The following is a 15449-nucleotide window of genomic DNA, read 5'->3' on the forward strand; positions in this document are numbered from 1 at the left end:
TAGAATATAGCCATCAGGTGGTATTTAAAGCAATGTGTGTATCTCGGATGGCGAAAGAATATTCTACACCATTTCAGACATATTCTTACTACATGATGGGAACCCAATAAACAAGAGGTATTTTACGCAATGTGTGTATAAATGCTGACATTCTGAAATATTTTATCTACACACATTCCCATAAAAAATGGTTTTCACATACAGATCCAGTGTCTGTTATAGTGACATCCAAGGTATGGGTTCGTTAAGACCTTCCTTGTCACTGTTCAGCTTATAGACCCACTTCTGTTCAATTTTGAACAGAAATTTGCCTATGTCCGAACAATGGTCTGGTATATAGGGTCCTTCCCCTTTTCACTTTGCCACCCCTTCAGCCATCCATTTACCCACCCATCCACTCATGAATCCATCCATTGACCCTATCACTCATCCATCCTGTTTCTCATCATCCATCATTTCACTCATCCATCCATCCTTTCACTCATCCATCCATCCTGCTTCTAGGCCCTGGCCCAGCCATCCTTACTCCAGGCCTTCCTTCAGGCCTGTCCTTCCTTCGTCCAGGATGGAAGGCTCGTCCATCCTGCCTACGGGCCTTTCCATCCTACCTACGGGCCCATTCATCCTGCCTCCGAGACCGTCAATCCTTCATCCGGGACCGTCAATCCTTCATCCGAGCACGTCCATGAGCCCTCCGGGCCTGTCCATCATGCCCTCTGGGCCCTGGCATCCTGCCTCCAGCCTGTAAGTCCTTCCTCCAGGCCCATCCATCCTACCTCCAAGACCATCCATCTTTCCTCCGGGCCCATCCATCCTTCCTTCGGGCCCGGACATCCTTCCTCCGGGCATGAACATCCTGCTTCCAGGCCCGTCCTTTCTTCATCTAGGCCTTTTCATTATGTCTCCAGGCCTGTCCATCCTTCCTCCAAGACCATCCATCCTTCCTCCGGGCAGGTACATCCTGCTTCCAGGCCCGTCCCTTCTTCATCTAGGCCTTTCCATTATGTCTCCAGGTCTCTCCAGCCATGCCCCCATGCATCTGTCATGGCCTTGGGGCAGGTGAAGGACTGCTTGTGCTGCTTCCCGGTGGCATGGGACCAGCGCCGCCCACCGGAACAGCAGCAGAACCTCTCTTGTGGTACCGCAGCACCGTACAAGGAATTAGTTTCTGAGTTTTGGCATGCAGAAGGAGCATTTCAAGTCCGAGTTCCGCGCTTGCTGCCTGTCATCACATGTTGGTTTGGGATGGCGGGTTGAGTCATATAGAGGTGTGGCATCCATTAATTCTTTCATCCATCATTCAATCTTTCACCATTCATTCTGACCTTCCATCTACTTTCTGACCCATCTCCCTTCTTCCTGCCCCTACTAAAATCCTGGATAAATTCATCAAAACTGATTTGATGAAAACGTTGACTCCCAGGAGATCTTAGACCACTCGCAGAATGGGTTTCGTGCCGGGCACAGCACTGAGTCTGCCCTTATTGAACATATTTGCGTGCAGGTGGATCAGGGTGGTTTGGCGGTGTTGCTTATGCTCGACCTTTCAGCAGCATTTTACACCGTCTCACCGGTGTGCATGGTTCAGCGCTTGCAGAAAGTGGGAGTCTCGAGCAAATGCGTTGCAGCTTCTTCACTCCTTCATGTCATGGAGAACGAACACTGTCAGCTGCGGAGGCTTCAGATCAAGGGTCGATAGTCGTCCCTATGAGGTCCTCCAGGGTTCCTCCTTGAGCCCCACTCTCTTTAACCTTCATGTGCCCCCTGGCTGAGCTGGTGAGATCATTTGGGATTCAGGTGCTTTCCTATGCGGACGAAACGCAAATCATTGTTCCCATCTCTAATGACTTGCAAATGGTTGCAGGAAAATTCATTCAGTGCATAACCAGCATTATCTATTGGATGAAGGGTAACTCACTTAAGATTAATGCTGACAAAACCGAGGTACTGGTATTTGGCTCACATATTTCCATCTGGTCAAATGCCTGGTGGCCCAAGGACTGCGGTACTCTCTCTGTCCCGGTCAGTACAGCGAAAAATCTGGGGGTTATATTCGACAAGGGTCTGACCTTTGACGCTCAGGTCAGCTGTACTGCCAGCACCTGATTCTATATCTTAAGAACCCTCAGAAAGGTGTTGCCGTATATTCCAAGTGAATTGTATCGGTCCACCAACATTGCACTAGTCACCTCCCGGCTGGAGTACTGCAATGCTCTGTACCTCAAGATCAATGTGGCATCGCTGGACAAGCTTCAGGTTGTGCAGAACGCAGCGGCCAGACTGATCCTTAACATCCCTAAGCACAAATCAGCCAGAGATGGGATTCACACCTTGCACTGGCTCCCCATTAGGAAGCGAATCCCCTTCAAGTTCCTGAGCATGGTCTATAAGACCCTACTCATTGCGGTTAAAAACCATGTTCAAATGGTATATCCACGGGAGGTTCCTGAGATCCTCCACCCAGAAAAAGCTGGTATCTACAAGATTCCACAGGGCCAGATTGGTCGGTCGCTCCTTTTCTGTAGCAGCTGCCAAACTTTGGAACTCACTGGCTTCCAGCATCTCCAACGTGGATTCTCTTCTGACTTTCAGAAAATTGCTGAAAACATGGATTTTCTCATCCTAGTAGGCAGCTATGTGCTTCTTTCTTCTCCTCCATCTGCTCAGAGCCTTGACTCCTTCGGGTATTAGTGCGCTCTATAAATTCTATCATATCCTATCTGTGTGCCCATCCATATCCAAACCTATTCAACCATTTCCAGACCTATCCTGGCTAGAGCGGATGACCTCAAAGCTGGGGAACACGATTCGAATCTCGGAAACGACGCTCAACATCCTGTGATTCTGGGCAAATCACTTAATCTCCCCGTGTCTAACAAAAATGAACGTGTCCTCTGTAACTAAACTGGTGCTCATGTTAAGCGCTCTGAGACCCGATTTCTTGGGTCTAGTTTGCACTATATAAAACTCCCCCAAAAAATAATCTATCCTTCCATCCATCCTTTCACTCATCCATCCAACAATTTACCCTTTCACCCATCAAGCCATCCTTTCACTTACTCATCCATACATCCATTCACCCAGTCACTCATTCGTCTATCCATTCATCATTTCACTTATCCAGCCATCCTTTCTTCCAGCACTTCACCCTCCCTTTCACTCATCTATGCATTCCTTCATTCATCTATCCTAACATCCTTCTTTTCACTCAACCATACACTCATTCGCCCATCCATCCTGTCAATCATCCATACATACTTTCACTCATCCTTCCATTCTCCCTTTCTATGTCCTTCCCCTTTTCACTTTGCCACCCCTTCAGCCATCCATTTACCCACCCATCCACTCATGAATCCATCCATTGACCCTATCACTCATCCATCCTGTTTCTCATCATCCATCATTTCACTCATCCATCCATCCTTTCACTCATCCATCCACCTGTTTACCCATCCATCCACCCTTTTACCCATACATCCACCATTCCACCCATATATCTATTTATTTACCCTTTCTCTCATCCATCCTTTCAATCACTAATCCATCCTTTCTCTCATTACCCATCCATTCAGTCATCCATTCATCTTTTCACTAATCCATCCAGACACAATTATCCACTCCTTCCCTTACTTACTCACCCACCTTTTCACATAAATTATGACCTAAGCATGTGTCTGCAGAGGTGCAGACAGAAGAGGCCCATCAAGAACTTCAACCATGCTATAGTTCCTAAAGCAAGGGGTGGGGTGGGGGTAGGGTTCACTATGCCCCTGCACATAGGCAATCTGAAAACTTGTAAGTCATGAGTCTTGCATGATGCCCAGCGCAGGGACCTGAGGTGACTGTGGCACGGTGTTGATTCCAGGGCTTTAAGTGGGTTGAAAAACTTCAGGGTCTCTCCAAAGGGCGTGTCCGATGTAATTTAGGGTGTGGCTTAAATCACAGTAGCTAAAAACCTGTGCTTAGCATAGTGTGCTGCCCGACTGGTATTCTGCTACTTCTGTTATTGCATCCAGATATATAATAAATTGCACCTACAGCAAGCTAGGGCTATTGGCTTTATCAATGGTTGTTAGTTGCATAAAATAAAAAAGCAGCAACTATGGCTTCCATGTATATAATATTGAAAATGCTGCAGTTCCAAAATGATGAGAAATAACTCTAACACTTTCTTTTTAACTTCTTTCGCTGGCTTCTTTTCATGAACTGGATTCTGTACATGTCTTCCATCTGGGGAGGTACAACATTTTGTTTATGTACTATTGAAACAGAATGCCCTGCCCTAGACCGATGCAGGAGGAGGCCCCCACAAGCTGTAACAACCCAGACTGGCCCATTGACATTCTGTATGTGACAATCATCATCCACATACAGAATGACAAAGGGCGAGTGGGGCTGCTCTTGTGCTCAGAGGAGGAGTGTGAGGTGGCCCAATCAGGGAGCTGAGGCTTCTCGCATTGGGGACAGCTCTGCCCCCTGCAATGCACAAAATTACAGACAAAAGGCGTCCGTAAAAGGGATTGTCACGGACATATGACGTGAGATCCAAATCACAGACGGTCCATGAAATTTACGGACCCTTGATTACCCTAGCACAGCATCATAAGAATAACATAAAAAACATAAAGAAACAAGCAATGGCAGTTCAAGAGGTGAAGGACTGGGTTATTTAAGACCCAGCGGTGCCAGGGGACAACACCTGAAACCTTCGTGGGTAGGGGGCGCTAGAGGGCGCACTGCGGAATGGCTGGCTAACTTGTCAGCTCCGCCGGACGGTCGCGCGCCAAGCGGCCCTTAACCCCTTGTAACCCCACGGAAAAAAGCGGCGATTGTAAATATGGGCATCGGAAGGTGAGGCCGACATCCCACGTAACAAATGAGAGGCATATTGTGCGGGGATAGGAAGATCCAGCCCGAAGATCGGACTCCTAACTGCAGCATCGCCAAAATGGCCGCTCCGGACACCTGGCGGATCGGAGCTTACCAAGGCTCCTAGCGCAGCGGGACGACTGAGCACACCCGGCGCCACATGGTGAGTGGCCATTGACCACCAGCGCGGCACTTGCGGGGCCCAACTAAGACCCCAGGACACAGCGCCGCAGAAAATCGGCGTGCGTTCCACTGCGGGCAAAATGGCGGCGCCCATGGAACGCACCAGGCTGGAGGCGGCGACGGACGTTCCCGCCGGACAAGTTCCCCCCGCAATCTGCTTGTGAAGAACGCAAAATAAACTGGCAGCAGAGGAGGGTTCCCGGCGCTTACCAGTGAGCGTGCCTAGCATCGACCAACACTCGGAGCGCTGACAGCTGGGCAACGCAAGGAGCCGGCAGTGTATCAGCCACGAAGGTGAGCGGACAGACCATCTCACATACGAAGGCACCTGTAATTTGACCGCGGAAACGCATGGACATCGGCGTAGCGCCGGCTCCACCACCAACACGGGGGCTGCCCCCCCCCCACAGCGTGATGTGTGACTGTACTATACTGCCCCTGTAGTGCCTCCACGGCCCAGTAAACGACACCACCTGCCGTGCATGACGGATGTGGCCTGGTTGAGCGCCAACCTGCATCCAGGCGCTAGATAGCCAATAGATGACCACACGAACGGCCAGGGGGGGAGCTGCAGTGTCAGCGCCTCGTGCCATCTCAACAGCCAGCACAACATCGGGCACCAGCCCAAAATCGGCAGAGCAACACTCGTCCAAGCAGCACCCTGAAATGGGGAAACCTGACCGGAATCAAACTAAGCTCCAGTTTGAAAAGCGGAACCAGGGCAAGAATAACACAACTGACCCAGAGGTGGAAGGGGGCCAGGAATCAACAGAGGGTGCAGGCATGGAGTCGGTACTGAGGGCGATACAGCAAAGTTTGCAGGAGATGCACGGAAAACTCGACAACGTGGTACAGAGGGTCGACAACATGGCGGCGAAAATCGAACAACACGACGGGCGCCTCACGGAGGCAGAGCAGCGGATCTCGAGGCTGGAAGATGAGCAGAAGACCACAACCAAGACCTGTGATGGCCTGGAAAAAACAGTGGAGCACCTACGAGCGAGGGTGGAGGACCAGGAAGCCAGGTCCAGGCGGAACAACGTACGGATTTTGGGCCTGCCAGAATCCACAAACACAGGGAAGATGGAGACTTATGTAGAAACCCTGCTGAAAGAACTCTTTGGAGCCGACAAACTATCTACAGTGTTCCTGGTGGAACGCGCGCATAGATCACTGGCGCCTGTGCCGAAACCCGGAGCTGCCCCGCGCATGGTCATTGCCCGCATGCTAAATTACAGGGACAGAGACACGGTCTTGAGGCTGGCACGGGAGATGGGGAAAATAACGCACCAAGGGAACACGCTAGAGTTTTACCCGGACCACACTATGGCGGTGCAACAAGCTAGGAAAGAATTCGCTCCTGTCAAGAAGAAGCTCAGAGAACTTGTCCTGGAATACGCCATGCTATATCCGGCGAAACTCAAAGTCCTCACCGGCGGGAAACCTGTCATACTACCAACGGTGCAGGCGGCGCAGGAATATGTCAAGCAACAGGGCAAGAGGAGAAAGCAGCAAGATAGAAATGAACCAACCAGTGACGTGGAATGAGCGAGTAAGAACACTAACCTGCAGGATGGAACTACGAACTTCGCCAATGAGTTACGGCTAACTAAAAAAAAAAACATTTTGGCCTGCGGACAATCACATGGACCATGTTGACCGCAATGGTGGTGACGGCTGTACTGGAACGGCGCTTACGGACATAATGTAAGTGATGCCCCTGTGTCTGTGATCCCGTGGAAGTGTTGTTTCAGTTGTGAGTATGCGAAACGATGTTGTAAACACGGAGAGACGGGGTGGCCGGCTACTAGAAGGTGAGGCAGCGAGCAGGTAGCCATGGCCCTGACCGGCCTGGTGACTCAACTAATCTCCGAGCAGGGGACATTACGCACGTTACATGGCGTAGCCCACGTGTGCGCTGCAACTAGAGACGTGGGGAAGACTGGAGTAATTGAGATATATCACTGCAAAGATGCTAACTATGTTTAGTGGGTGGCGGGGGGTTGGGGGATGTCGCAAACAAGCTATACACTAAAACACACGCTTGCGACTGTCCACATCCACTATGTGGGTGGAGATGTGTGAACCTGGTGACACCCCCGGGAGGGTGTACCCCGAACTATGTTGGACACAGAAGTTACTGTTAAAGTTGAAGTTGACTCAGGGATGGCTTTGGCAAAGTTCGGGCGCTAAAGTGGGTGGGGGAAGGGCGGGGGAATCAGAATCTAACCGACTGCAACCTCTGTATCTGAGAAGCATGGCAAACTCCTTGGGTCTGTGCTGGCATGTACATAATGTTTGCAATCAGCAGAAGACGTTGTCAATACTACAAGATGTACACTATGCCACCATACACGCAAGGTACAACAAGCAGACTGGACGTCTGACGTGTACAGCTCATCACCAAACACATACTCATGTCACGTAGTAACACGCTGAAAATTCTCACGTGGAATGTAAGGGGCCTAGGTAACCCAAAGAAGATTAGGCGACTGTTTGCATATTTTGATAGATTGCGAATTAACATTGTTTTCTTGCAGGAAACGCACTTAGACCGAGACAGCACCTCCACACTGGGGGCTAGATGGGCTGAAACAGTGGTTCACTCTAGCTACTCAACATATTCAAGAGGTGTGAGCATATTAATCAGGAAGGGTACGGGCTTTGAAGTCACAGATGTACACAGAGATACGGCCGGGCGGAGCGTAATGCTAGCAGGCAGACTGAGACGACAGCAGGTTTTATTGGTGAACACATATGGCCCAAATATGGATGACCCGGGGTTTTTTAGCAAGGTCTGGCACAACATCGCAAACATGCAGGCACCTCATGTTCTGTGGGGAGGGGATTTTAATGTAACGTTGCAGGACGCTCTAGATAGAGCAGCACACACTTCAGAACAACATAGTAATGCTAGGGCTATGGTGAAAGACGCAATGGAGGATCTACGTTTGGTAGATCTCTGGCGGGTTCGCAACCCAGGGGTGACGACAGCGACGCACATAAACGCAGCAAACAACAGTTGGTCCAGGATAGACTACTGGCTGGGCACACAAGAAGTACTCACATGGGTGGTGGATACTGCACACTTACCGCGTACTCTGTCAGACCACAGCCCGGTACTTTTAGAAGTAGATATCCCGCACTACGACCCACCACCCTTCACCTGGCGCTTTAACGCAGCCTCATTGAATGACCCAGTGTACGCCTCCACTATACATAAGGCGATAGGGGACTACTTTGATATTAACAGCCCAACCACGGACGACCCAGGTCTGCTGTGGGAGGCCTTCAAGGCCACAATCCGGGGAGTCTGCCTCAGTACGGCCTCGGGCATCCTAAAGGATATCAGACACCAATTACACACACGGGAACAAGCCATTCAAGCACTAGAACAGTCCTATACGCAGACGGGAGACACCAAACCTTTGGGGGATATCCAGTCACTATTGACGGAACATGCTAAATTTGCAACAGACGAGCTGAAATATGTCACTAAACGAGCCACTGCGAGGAGGTATGGAGAAGGAGGTAGACCTGGCAGGGAACTGGCCGCAAAGATATGCGCAGGCAAAACGCCACACACTATCACATCCATAACCAATAGCGCCGGGGAGATGGTCACGGACACCAAGGGTATACTGCGAGAATTTATGAAAACATATGGCACACTATACGAGGCACACCCCTCGCCGTCACAGCCTGACCTGTTGAAATACATGGAGGATATTGAGATGGCGTGGTTAGCAGATGGACATAGGAAATACCTAGAACGCCCCATAACTATAGAGGAAGTCACGGACACCATCAAGCGCCTACCCAACAACAAAGCACCGGGTCCAGATGGCTTTGTAGCGGAATTTTATAAGGCATACGTAGACCTCCTTGCGCCGCACTTAGTACGGATGTACGGGATGGCACATGAGGCCCAGAAACTGCCAGCTTCACTGAGGGAAGCCCTGCTCATCACGCTACTAAAACCGGGCAAAGACGCTGATAAATGCGATTCCTACCGTCCTTTATCTTTGTTAAATGTAGATACCAAAATCATAGCTAGTCTGCTGGCGGACAGGCTAAAGCCACTTATGCCAATGTTAATTAGACCCGACCAGTCGGGATTCATACCAGACAGGGCCACCACACACAACACCCGAACACTGTTCGCATTAGCGCATTATCTGGCTCCGGAAACAAAAGCTGTGGCAGTGCTCCTAGACGCTGCTAAAGCATTCGACACAATAGGTTGGCCCTTCATACATGCGGTGCTGGTGCGCATGGGGTTCCCCTGGATATTTCAGGGTTGGATAGCGATGCTCTACACAGACTTGAAGGCACGCATCAGAGTAAACAGATACATATCAGAACCCATACAAATCTGCAGAGGTACTAGACAGGGGTGCCCGCTCTCACCGATGCTTTTCGCTTTAGTGCTGAAGCCTCTAGCCTGCAAAATCCGACAACATTATCACCACTCAGCGATTCAAATGCCCTCCCGACCCATACACATCTCACTGTACGCAGATGACATGGTGTTGTATGTTAAACACCCGGAACAACACCTAAATCCACTACTGCGGGAATATATAGAATTTGGTCGCCAAGCCGGCTTACAGATAAACTGGGATAAATCTCTGGTGCTGGCACTAACTGACAGCACGCAACCAACTAAACTGGACTATCCATTGGAGTGGCAAGAAGAACCCACTAAATATTTGGGTATATGGTTCCACAGGGACCCTGAACTGGTCATTAGGACGAACTACGGGAGGACGATTGCAACCCTGGAGGATAAAATAAAGAAATGGAACAGACTGCCTCTTTCGTTGGCGGACAGGGCAGCGATAATAAAAATGGTGCTCTTGCCAAAATTTCTATATTTATTTAACAACATCCCTATAAAACCCCCCGCTGCTGTCTTCCGCAATATCAAGACGCTAGTACTTAGTTTGCTATGGGCGGGCAAGCAGGCAAGGATGGACCTGCGCACCATGACATTGCCGTATGCCAGGGGGGGGTTCAAAGTACCAGACTTCTACCTGTATTACTTGTGCGCGCAGGCGCAATACGCACACTTTTGGTATCATGAAGTGCCCTTCCTGACACATGTAGCGGTGGAGGCAGGCGACACTGACCCGATTCCATTGGCCAATGTACTCACGCACAAACGTACCAGACTACATGACCGGGATATTAACACAGTCAACGCGACCACTGAGGCATGGCGACTAATAGGCAAGGAAGCAAGTTGCCTGCCACTATACGCACCCGCACTCCCACTAGCACATCACCCAGCCCTCTCGGTAACACAGGAAAAGGTTGGCATGGATCTGTTCCGGCAGGCCGGAATAGACACATTGGGGGACCTATACGAAGATGGAGAATTCCAGACACTAGATAAACTACATTACATCACAAATCCATCTCCGCTGTTTACTTTTAACTTCTACAGGCTACAGAGAGCAATACGAGAACACTACCCAACATATCCAGAGGAGCCGCCTACCCTGGCACCTCTACAGCTGCTCTTGACTACACCCAAAGCATCTCACATGGTGTCCAAGCTGTATGCGAGTACACAAGGGGCGGTGGGGAACAACACACACAAGGCCAGGGATAGATGGAGCGCTGGGCTAGCAGAACCCCTGACAGAAGCAGAATGGGACTCCGCATGCATGCTTACGGGTATGCTGACACCAAACGGGAATTTGAAAATAATACATTACAAGTACTTACATCAGGTCTACCACACCCCCCAGAGGCTACACAAGCATGGCTTACGGGAAGATTCAAACTGCTGCAGGTGTAAACAAGCAGATGCTGACTTCATGCATCTAGCGTGGCACTGTAGAAAGGTGGCGGGATATTGGGAACACGTCATACAGGTATTGAACGAAATGTTAGGTGTTGTCATGCCGTGCGAAGCAAAAATCTGTTTATTGGGTATAACTCCACACTTGAGGGCCTTGAAGCGTAAATTCTGTGCTGTTGCCCTCCTGTTAGCTAAAAGGAGGGTGTCAATCCATTGGAATAGTAAAAGGGCACCAGAGGTGAAACGCTGGATTGAAGACATGGTATATTGCCGAGACACGCTCAACACATACGAGGAGGACCTACCAATTGGCTCTAGGCCCAAAGATTACTGGGGGTACCTACGTGACTATTTACTTGTGCATGGTACGTCAGATTCAGAATCGGAAGCGATGTAAATGGACTTCTGATGGTGACAACACAGGACGAACAAATGTAAGGTGCGGGCGCCTAGGAGGGAGGATGCTGTGATGCAGAGGGGAGGATGCAGGGAGAGAACCACAAGTTGGGGAATGTACAGTTAAGTTACACTTCAGTTAAAGGGAACAAAAAACTGTAAAAATGTAAGATTATTGATGTATCAGGCAGCGGACGTAGCACTGACGTGCGACTGGACTCTATCTGACAATTCGCCGCCGGTCCTCTGGATGTCGGCTGATGGGCTGTGTACATCTAACAATGTTGCTAATAGCCATAGTTGCTGGACGCCGGCCCAATGCGGTTGTAGGCGGGCACGCTGTAGGTAATTATCGATTTGTCTTGTATGTGATGAACAAAAGTGCAATAAAATTCTTACACCAAAAAAAAAAAAAAAAAAAAAAAAAACCTTCGTGGGTAACCTGCTCCGGCGTACGAATAACAGAGACACGGGACACTTCCTTCGGCGTCAAAGATTCAAGGTTTATTTACTGCAGGGAACACAGAAGTCACAGGAAGTACAACGTATGTAGGTTCGAGGAGACTGCTTCAAATTGGTACTGTGGATCGCTCCTTTTATACAATTTTCTCCCATAAGGTTGCATGGTACACAAAGGTTTACAACTCGGTTCCCATAATTATCCCCGAGAGGGGTCACTTTGGTCGCTTTGATACATCCAAGGTCCGGGGCATAAGTGCGGAAACATTTGGCGGCTCCCAACTGTAAAAACCCATCTTCCCACCATTAGTACATTCCAATCGGCAGTAAAACAGATCGAAGAAGGAACAAGAACAGGTGCAGAGGAAGATGGAAACAGTGGGGAGATCGAAAAGGGTGTAAAAGGGGAGGTATCAGGAAACACGAGCTACAGGCATCAAAGGGACGTGCCTAATGAGATGCACGGCTGAGACAATAGACCAGCACGGCAAGATGAGCCTCGAGCGGGGCCATCTGCCCTACAGCATCATCCCCCTCGTCATAAAGACACTTTCAAAGAACATGTGTCTTCCGCGGATGTCTTGGGAATCCCAGGGTCGCGAAACGGACAACGTCCGTTCGCTGGCTACTTGAGGGCAAGAGACAAAATGGATGCCGTATCTAAGATGGAACCCGTGGGTACAGATGAATAACCCACGTAACAAACGAACGGTTTAAGTTAGCACAGCGAAACTGCGCACACTTACTAAACACGTCATTTGCGGTTCGTAGATACCAGACTCGACCATATTCGTGCGAGTCGAAAACACCACTTACAATTGTCACGGAACCTCAGACGCTCCTTTTGCCCTCATGTAGGCAAGCACTAGTCGGAATCATACTCGATATTCATCAAACCATCTAGATGTTGCTGTAACATAGCTCTGTCCAACCGAGTCCCCTTGGTAACAGGTGGCTGTCTTATACACGTTGTAGCGCAAAGGCCACATAAGGCAGGACCACACTGCACACAAAGGCAACACGTGAACAGAAATGCCACAACGACTCCAATGATCATCAGAATCTTCCAACCCCAAGTCGACATCAGGCCCCAAAACCACCCAAGTAGCGTCCAATCCCCTACATCCACGTGTATGGATTCGGAGATCTTATGCAACTTTGAGATGGCTTGATAGACGGTCGGAGCGTTATCTGGAATGAAAATGCAGCAGCTCGAATGGATCACCTTACATACCCCACCTCGATCTGCTAAAATCACGTCTAAAACCATACGGTTTTGTAACGTCATAAGTCTATCCGCCTGAAGTTCTGTGGTGATATTACCAAGGGCACTGGCAGTAATATTAGCTGTCGATTCTACCACTCGAGTCAACTGTCTCAGGTTCCTACTATTAACCATAGGCCCCCAAAACGGGAGGAAACCCTTGAAAAAGTCTCCTGCCTCTTGACCGGCAGTATCCTCTTCGCTAATTACGCCTCTCACAACTCTAGTTTTGTGATAGTCTGCGTCTACAGTGAACGTCGGAGGCAACAGATTTGCGATAAAACATGAGCCCATAAAGTCAGAGGGCAACCATGCATACGCACGATCATGGCAGACAAAGTATGTACCCTTGGCAGCCATAAACACAGGGGACGAGACCATCGGCAGAATGTAATTCTCGGTGCAAGCACTCTCTCCAAGTCGGGCTTTCGATCTTCGGCCACGACCCATTAGACAAAAATTACCAATGTGGGGTACGACCCATATCGGAGGCAAGCTTTTAAGCTGTTTTTCACTCGTGAGCGCACTATACTCGACCTTACTCAAGACCCTATAGGCTTGTACCTCTTCCTCTGGGATGAGCGACGGCTCATAGATATCTCTATCTAAATCTTCTATCGCTATGGACAAAGGCTTATGATACGAGCCAAGGCCAAAGTAGGGAGAACGTGGCTCTCGACTGGGGTAAGAATCTAGTGCGCTTCGAAACATTGTTTGGAATGCTCAAGCTGAACCCTGGGAACTATACGGTAAGACCAGATATGGAATTCCCTTATCCGTGGTATGTGGCATTAGTCCACACACCCAACAATTAGTAGTATTAATCACTAACTGGTGCTGATGAAGGAGCTGAATAAAGGAATTATTTCGAAATTCTGCACGTCTAGCCTGCTCGTGTTCAGGTAGGATATGGAAAGAATGAGGGGATACAGTGGAGGTAAGTTTAGGGTCAGAAGTAGGAGTAGGTATAGCAGAAGGTAAGAAGTACGACATCATGTAATACACCCCACCCGCCAATAGTGCAGAAACAATCAAGAGCAATACAAACATTTGAAACATAAAACATTTGGTACGAGTAAGTTGTTGTAGCTTGAACCTTTGCGCCTGAGCTTCATCCAAGTCCATCAGCTTTGAAAACGCCATCCCCTATGACCGTCCGCAACGTTTCTTGACGCACTTCGTTCTGTGTAGCAGTAGTCAATCCCTAGGAGTTCCCAGGAACCGACGGTCTTTAACCTAGCGTCAAGACCTGCTAACCAGAAGGAAGTACACGCGCGGCCCTACGGCCTTTATTTATAATGTATACGTAAAATGTCTTTCAGCTGTGGAAGCAAAAATACATATGGAACAAAACTCAATATATACAAAATAATTACAATGATACGGGTGTTCAGACTGATCGTGGAAAACGGGATAATGCAATTGTCAAGGGACAGAACAGAATCTTTTATTTGTCCTTAGTGCTGGAACGCAAAAAGTATCGAGTTTTCCCAGGACGTGTATGTTCATCAAACAAAGGATCCGATGAGGGAACAGAGTCCTGTTGATCAGTCGAATGTTCTGGTCTCAAGTCTTTTGATGACAAATGTTCAACAGTGTCTTTCTGCTGCACTGAGGATTCTCCGACAGGTTGCGCGTCGCTAAAAGGTACAAACGCCGGCAATCCTTCGGATTCAGCTGAAGCAATGCCCCTCCTCACCCACGAGTCTGCCGGTAAAGGAATAGGAACTTTCTTCGTATGGGTGGCATGCACCCAATTTTTTCGACCCTCTAAACGGACAGCAGTTCTCGTGGCAAGGAGGACCTGGTAGGGTCCAGTAAACCGGGGTTCCAAATTCTTCTTGCGGGCAAAATTTCTGGTTACCACCCAGTCTCCGGGCTGGAGCTGGTGGCCTGGACCCTCCGTCTGCGTCGGCAATGCTTCGTAAACCTGTTGGTGAATTAACCTCAGTTTAGCAGTCAGATCATGAAGATAGTCAATCAACATTGGGTATTCAAGACTGGAGAACACACCCGGTCTAGGGACCCCCCACACATTCGCAGGACGACCGAACACTATTTCATAGGGGCTAAGCCCTACTCGGGAGTGTACGGTTGCCCTAGTTGACAATAAAGCTAAGGGTAAAGCGTCAGGCCACGAAAGACCAGTCGTAGCCTGAATCTTCGCCAGCTTCAGTTTAAGGGTGCCATTATACCCTTCCACCAAACCAGCTGACTGGGGATGATTGGCGCTATGGAATTTTTGATTAATTCCAAGGCCCTTACACACACTCTTCATCACACTCCCCACAAACTCACTTCCGTTATCCGACCATACAATCCGAGGCATTCCATACCGAGGAAAATATTCCTTCAGTAGGATTTTCGCAGTCGACAGGGCAGTATTGTCTTTAAGAGGGTAGGCTTCGATCCATCGGGAGAACGCGCAAACCACAACTAAAACGTATTTCAGGTTGTTGCATCCCTCCA

Source organism: Lissotriton vulgaris, chromosome 8 (assembly GCF_964263255.1).
Source record: "Lissotriton vulgaris chromosome 8, aLisVul1.2, whole genome shotgun sequence".
Classification (NCBI taxonomy): domain Eukaryota; kingdom Metazoa; phylum Chordata; class Amphibia; order Caudata; family Salamandridae; genus Lissotriton; species Lissotriton vulgaris.